Source organism: Rhinolophus ferrumequinum, chromosome 26, assembly GCF_004115265.2.
Source record: "Rhinolophus ferrumequinum isolate MPI-CBG mRhiFer1 chromosome 26, mRhiFer1_v1.p, whole genome shotgun sequence".
In the NCBI taxonomy this organism is placed as follows: Eukaryota; Metazoa; Chordata; class Mammalia; order Chiroptera; family Rhinolophidae; genus Rhinolophus; species Rhinolophus ferrumequinum.
In genome coordinates, this window is record NC_046309.1 from 8,311,001 (window position 1) to 8,318,744 (window position 7,744).

A 7,744-nucleotide genomic window follows, 5' to 3' on the forward strand; every position below is an offset into this window, starting at 1 on the left:
AGAGATGACACATGCACCTCTGTTAGACTTGTCATGAATCCTGGGTAAGGATGATAAGACTCTGTCAGAAGTTTAAATTAGATGTTCAGCACGTACCCCTTGCCCCAACCTACTTAGTCAGAATCTCTACGGTTGAGGTCTGGATATCTGACCTCTTTCTAAAGCTCCATGGATGATTCGGATACACAACCATGTTTCAGAAATGGTAAACCTATCATAGGCTTACAAGTTATAATGAACATGTTTCATTAAGCAAAAATATTAAGACGTTGTGTCCATGAAGTTAAAAAATAAAAGTGGAACCAGTGGTTAGCGTAGCCTCTTCATTTTATAGGTGAGGTGCCTTGCTCAAAGTCTATCCGTAGTCAGGGACTAGCACCCAAATTGTCCATCCAGGTGAATGTGGTTTTCTTTGGCTGCTACATCTACCCTGGCACTAGAGATCTGGGTGGGCACCACATGCATGGCATACTCTGGAGCCTACCCCATCTTCAGTCTTCAACAACTTGCCTCAACCTATTCCTGCCACCTTCTTCCAACCTGCTCTCGTTCTCCTAACAAGTTGTTTCTTTCCTTACCTCCTCCATCAGAGTTGATTCAAGGTACTGCATTCCTGATGATGAAGGACTTGAAACATATCAGCTGACTACCATAAGCTGCCTTGGGATTGAATGTGTGCCTCCTGGATCCATCGAACTTTCGGGACCTCCTGCCACAGAACTTTCCAACCAGGCAGGGTTCTCCCTCCATAGAACCTGATGGAACATCCTGTGATCCCCACTCCTGTGCTCCCTGCCAAACAAACTATAGAATCTCTGCAATGCATTGGGAATCCTGTGTGCTCTTGAAGCACAGAACACGGAAATGGAACACATGAAGCTCATCTGGTTGGGATTTAAATTTAGGCAGCATTTTGAGTCAAAGACTGGGTCTTAAAGAAAGATTCATGAAGTTCAAAACCTCAAAACATTATATTCAAAGATCCACCATAAGTTGGGCTTTAAAGTGTCTTCTCATCGGTGAGGAAAGATTAGGCAAAGTCGTGCACGCTCACTCAACCTCTCCACGGTATGGGAAGTCACAGGGAAAGCTGAGGTCAACTAGACTGCCCAGGGCGCTGAACTTTCATACCACTCGTGTCCATATGGAGCATAGAAATGTAGCAACGGTTCAAGTCAAGAAATAAAGTGCCACATTCCTAAGTATTCCTGACTCCTGTGGTCGACACAGAAACTGGGCTTTAAGAGAGGAAGAACTGACAGCTATTAACACAGGGACCACCGGGATTGTCAGAGTCACGCAGGCCTCTGCACAAACTCCCTTAGTCATTGGCCAGGAAAGCACAGACCACACTGAAGGTTTGTTCCTGACACTGAGTTAAGCACCACGCACAAACTCAAGTGAGGACTGTGCCTCACATGCAGTCCGTTCCAGACTCCCTCAGCGCCTTTATTTCAGGACTTCGTCTTTTGTTAGGGACAAGTCTGATTCTGGACTGAGTGGTGGCACGGCCCTCCATTGGTAGCAAGTAACATTACTCACATCTTCCCCTTCCATGGTTTCCCCAGACATCACTGCCTTTAGCCCCTCTTTCCTCTGACGCCACTACTGTCCCTTACAAGTCAACATCCTGTATGCTCTCTCAAACATTAACTAAGACATATCCTTTGGTCACTTGGGCCAAATTCCAACAGCATTTTTTAAAGATAACGTTTACTACCTTTGCGAGGGATAACTTGACATCTCGTGCCACTGGCTTAGCAACAATCTGAGAACCCTGGAAACTCCCTGTTTACAGAGGCTAGTGATATCCGACACTAATTGCATTCTATATTCTCAACAAGACTGAGATAGAAGAATAGCCAGGCTAATGTCTCCATGGTATAGAGGAACGGACTGAGGTGCTATGGGGCCTAATGACCCTGCCCAGAATTCGGGACAAGTCACTGGGACAATCAGTGGTCCTGACTTCTACCTTAGGGAGTCTCCTTATGACCTCACAGCCTCCTTGGTAGGGGCACATCTGTCTTTCATGTTTCGTGGGAGAATGCATTATCTGTGGACACAAGTACAGCACTTATGAACCTGTTCTGATACTCTTATCTGCTAAGTGCTTTATGACTCCACGTGCCAGGTGACTCATGTGTTATCTGAGATACGGGTGCAGAAAGCCAGGAAGAAACAGGAGGAGCCATGAGCAGCAGTCTTGCCGATTCAAGGTCTTCCTGCACCAACCCCTCCACTCGTCTTCTGCCAGGCTGCCTTGTAAATCACATTACCTTTAACCCTTGCCATCCCTCACTCCTGGAGAGTGGGCTAGACTTAGGGAGTCACATGTAACAAACAGAATACAGCAGAGGGGATGGTGTGTGATTGCCAAGACTAGGTTATAAAAGGCATTACAGCTTCTTCCTTCCTCTTTCTCTTGGATCACTTCCTTGCTCCTTTTCTTGGGTCACTTCTTAGAGAAGCCAGCTACCCTGTCATAATGACACTCAAGCAGGCCTATAGAAAGGTCCAACAGACAGCAAGAAACTGAGGCCGTTAGCCAACAACCATGTGAGTGACGTGTCTCAGACGTGATCTGCCAGCCCTGGACAAGCCTTCACAAGACAGCAGCCCAGGCGACATCTTGACTGCAACCTCATGAAGAGACCCTGAACCAGAATCACCCAGCTGAGCTGCTCCCATATTCCTAAACCACAGAAACTGTGAGATAAGAAATGTCTATTGTTTCAAGGTAATAAATTTTGGGGTTAATTTGTTATGCAGCAACAGATAATTAATACACATGGATAAATATGACTTTTGAATAATATATCATTTGCATTTTAAAAGAATCTATTTGCTTCTTATCAAAAGTCCATTTGCATCATATACTCAAATATATACTCAAACCTGCTCTATGGAACAATAATAATTATTTTCAAGCTATGGAAGAGAAACATTTCCTTAAGCCTTAAGGAAAAATAAAAGCCTTCATCAGCATTTTCTGATTGACCTTCCTTCCTGAATTACATGGATCTTGATGGTGAAAGCTACAATCTCAATTAGGAATGCAATTCAGGCAAAATTAAGATCAAGAAAAGTGGCAAAGGGCAAATAGAATCAGAAGTAATTTAAATAGCTGTCATGCAGGATGTCATGTGGGGTTCCTGGTCCCGCTCCCCACATAAGAACACAAAGATATGGTGAGGCCAAAAAGGAACACCCACAGAGCCATAGGTAGGGGAGTCATACCACTATAGTCTCGCTGGCGGCTGGGTTGGAGACACAGGAAGCAGGAGCCACACGATCCGTAACCCGACGTCTGCTTCTCTGCCAACCAACCTCACTTGCTAACTGCAATCCTCTGTGCTAAGTGCACTCCCCGCCTCTCTACACTCCGCGCTTGCTAGCTATCTACAGCAGTTATATTAGTGGCCAATGGCTCACTGGTTACAGCTGACGGCCAACTAGCCACAGCTGATGGCCATCCAATCACAGTTGATGGCCATCTACTACCCGAGCCAGCACCTTTCCACATGAGGCCGAGAGCCTGGAAACTGCACTCCTGGCTCTGTCCCCACAATAGCATTAATTGGTTTTCAAAGAAAAAAAATGTTTTAAAAAACTGCTACTTGGCAGTCTGTAATCCATCTTTGAATATTCTAGTTCATAGGACAAATACAAATTGTGCAGTTTTAATAATAATGATAAAAATAGCTAGCGATGATTGAGTGAATGTGCTAAGAGGTTGTATAACTGGTCGCATGCAACCCTCATAAGAGCCCCAAGTTAGTTCCTGCTACTAGCCCCACTTTCAGATGAGGAAACTAAGCTTCAGCAAGGCCAAATAACCTGTCTAATGTCACACAGCTGATAAGGAATGAAGTCACAATTTGAACACCTGCTCTTAGACTCCCAGCCAGAACTTTCCACCATTACTCTGTGTTCTCTACCATACTGCCCCATACTGGACACCAGGTTAGGCTTTTTGTGAGATATAGTTTTATCGCATAATGTCTGGTTCATTAACCAAGTACTTAAAATGAGCCTGGTCTGAGACTAAGCACTCACATGCATTATTTCCTTTAGTCCTCACAACCAGCTTACAGGTAAGGACTGTTATTCTTCTCCCTTTACAAACAAGCTAATTGAGCAGGAGAGAGGCTAGATTGACAACGTCCAGACCTCAGCGCCAGGCTTCACCCCAGGCAATCTGAATCCAATGCCAACCTCCACACCATGAATCAGAGGCAGAAAACTTACATAGTCATGAATAATAAAGTTTCAATAAGATACATGGAGGTGGCTGTGTCCTTCCAAAGATAACCGTGGAGTTACAAGGAGTATGGAAAGAAAACAAAAAATCTGCAATATTTCAGTCTCTGTCGTGCGTGGGGGATTTAAAAGTAGATTCACAAGCATCTATAGTAGTCAATTCACTTTAAGCTTATGGCCCCAAGCACTGTTTTACATTCTCCGTGAGACCAAGGAGGATGAGGTGCTGATACTACACATTTCTCATGTTTATTCATCGAGTGAACATTATATCTTTGAATGAATGGGAGATCTGATGACAGTTTGTTTATTCACTCATCCATTATTTATTAAGCTCTTACAATGTGCCAAGTATCCTTCCAGGAACTAGTTATACAGCAAACAAAAAAGATAAAAATTCTTGCCTTCATGGGACTTACGTTCTTGTGTGTAGAAAAAGAGACAAGAAACAAAATAAATATACAATAAATTAGACTGTGATAAGGGCTACAGAGAAAAATAAAGTGGGGGTGGGGTGAGGAATATGTGGATGAGCGTTGCCATTTTAATTAGGCTGGTCAGAAAAAAATCTCACCAAAAGGTGCAAATTATTATTGTACATAAATTGTGTAGACTCCAATAGTGATTTTTTTCCCTCTTGAATTAAAATGTTTACATAAATCATTGCCAAGACTAGTTTTCCTGGTACTGGTATAATTATTTAGGTAAGTAGTAGATAGATAAACCAGATGGGAGCCCAAATTCTTGAAATGGCCATCTAAATTCATTTGGTAAAATTGCATAATCATCTCTCATCTTTTCTGAATTACAGCCACTGTCTGATTTGCATATGGCGAGCTAAGCCTTTCTTTTAAAAATCCTTTGATAATACAAGGCAAGAGATCTAGTGGAAAAAAGAGGGCCAGTTTTACAGAGACTGACAATAACTTGAAAAGAAGACCCCAGCAAGTCCTGGACATTCTTCAGAAATCCTGGGCAAAATGTATTGGGTTGGCCCATTGTCTCCTAGCTACTTAGAGAATAGGAAGAGAAAAAAGAAGCGAATGGCCTTTTCTTTTCAAGTCTGGTCACATCCCAAGTGCAGAGATCTAAAAGCCAGCTCTGATCTTATTCAGTTGTGTGACCTTGGAAAAACTGCTTAAGCCCTCTGGTCCTCAGTTTCTCCATCTGAACCACAAAGAGAATCATCTCTAGAAGACAGTTATGACCTACCGTGACCCCAGCACCGGGGCTTGCAAAGGCTTATCTTCGTCATCACATGCAGAAGCTACCTGCTGAACAAGTTTTACATGAAAATTCTATTCTTCCAAGCCCATATATTCATTAATATTCCATGCTTATGGAGCAGTATGTAAAGGAACTTTATTAGCTCATCGAAACTCACTTGTGAGAGAACAGCAATAAGACATCATTGGCTTCTTGTGTAAGTGTGAGTGGAATAATGATGAGCTATCTTAAAAGGGGAGTGTGGGACAGAATGTCCTTCCACTTCATTCAGTTCTGGAGAGCACTTTGGCCCGACCCAGCACAACAAACCAAAGACCCCCTCCCTCTCACTCCCTTCTGCCCACCAAACATACACCCACTGACACATGACACCAAAGCAATAGACAGCTCGGACATCAAGAGGTCCCTTTAGTTCAGACCCTGTATCAGGAGCCCACCGGTAGGCCTGTCCTAGTGAGCCCCACGGCATTGATCTTCGCCTCCCTCTTTCTCCAGTAGTAACTCTTCCTTCCCATCTCATTGGCCGGTCAGAAGTGCCCACGTGTGTCTAGCAAAGCTCTAAAGACTAGTGAGGACTCAACCCTTTTTAATTAAGTTTTACCGGAGAGGGGTCAGCAACAATCCATCACCTTGCCCTCTTCCCCTTGGCACTGCCATTCTATTTCACACATGACTGCCGGTCCAGATTGTCTCTTTCACTTCACACCCTCCTTCCAGACTCCACAAGAAATCTCTCACACCCACTGCCAACACATGCACATATCCCAATACTTCACTCACACACCCTATAGGAAATCTTTATTTGATCAATAAAGGCACAAAACTCACAGGGATAGTAATAGATTTCTCAGTTTCCTGACTATGAAAGATTATCTAATTAGCACTCCTCCTTGTAGAAGGAACGTCCCCAAATGCTCAAACCTAACTCCCACATTTCAACTCCTTTCTCTCACTTCCCACACCTTGTCTCCTGAATCAGAAAGCGTTTCTGCCAGCTCCCTCACCCTGAATATTAAATCATTCATCACACCACACACACAGACACACACAAGCACAGAGGTTTAACTACAATAGGACTTACAGATTCAGCCTTGGTCCAGAGAACATACACACACACACCACACACACACACACACACATATACCACACAAAAAAGTTAATTGAGTTGAATTTTGTTTTATGTGTGTGTTTGTGTAATTTTGTGATTTCTTCTTGATCTGTATTTCTGTTTAACAAATTAACAAGGGCATTTTGACTAAAAGAGATCAACCCAAGTCCACACACACTTGCAAACACACATCTACCGCCATAGTGAGCACGAATTTGCACACGTACCTCATCCTCCCACTGCAGCGCCTGCTCTCTCGGAAGGATGACCTAGCAATCAAGGCAAAGGGGCACAGTCCACAGAAAGCAACCTCAGCTGTGGTCACTGGCCACTGTGTTCATGTCAATGGCTCTCACATGCAAATGACCGCCCTGCTTTCACTCTCAGGATCAGATTTGCTAGTTAATTAGTAACCGTGGTCTTCCCCTGAGGAGAACATCTGTAAGAGCTTGGAGCAAGCTGAGGCCACCGTGACACCCTCAAACTCCTCTGGGCACTGAGTGTGCATTTAGCAGTGAGGACACTCAGTGTTTCTGGCAAAAGAACACGGATTCACTCAATGTATAGATCGATGACAAAGAGCAAAAAATAAATGACCCCCGGGTCCCAGAATAGCCCTCTCTCAGTAATCACTAATCTCCCAGGAACCTATTGACATTTAATAGAATTACAGTTACTAGAATATTTGTTAATTGCAATATAGTAATGCATGTGCTTCCTCAGTGTTGTATTTAACAAGTCAGCAGGTGTAATAGTTACTGCAATCTCAATGCAGTGTAAACAGTACCTCAAGAGTAGCTTCCAAATATGACCTAAGAGTAACAGTGACCTCCTTGGAACCAAAGTCTTCGGCAACTGCTAACACTATGGTTTGTGGCCTAACTTACTAGTTAGGAGACATGCTAGATTTCATTTAGATTTTAGTAAAGAAAAAAAATACATCAATATTTTCCTTTTCTAAGTCTACCTGTTCTTTTAATTACATCCATGAATCTCAGGTTGAGAGCTCTGCTCTATTGCTAGGCAGACCCTCCTCCCAGTCGGGCAGCGTCCTCAGCTGTCTGCCTCTCTGAGTGACCCACGTGATCATGAACCTGTGGTTGCCAGTCTGCAAGGAAATAAGTGTGTAGAAGCTTTCGCTGCAAC

General features: G+C 43.6%; 1 protein-coding gene across 1 annotated transcript in view; it reads right to left on the reverse strand.

The window, feature by feature from the left end:
* MGAM (maltase-glucoamylase) overlaps positions 1–6,945 on the reverse strand; it is a 69,233-nt gene extending 62,288 nt beyond the window's left edge. The window contains exon 1 of the mRNA XM_033098674.1: positions 6,826–6,945. The gene's annotated coding sequence lies outside the window, so the exon portion shown is untranslated. The remainder of the gene's footprint in view (positions 1–6,825) is intronic.
* Positions 6,946–7,744: the final 799 nt, after the last annotated feature.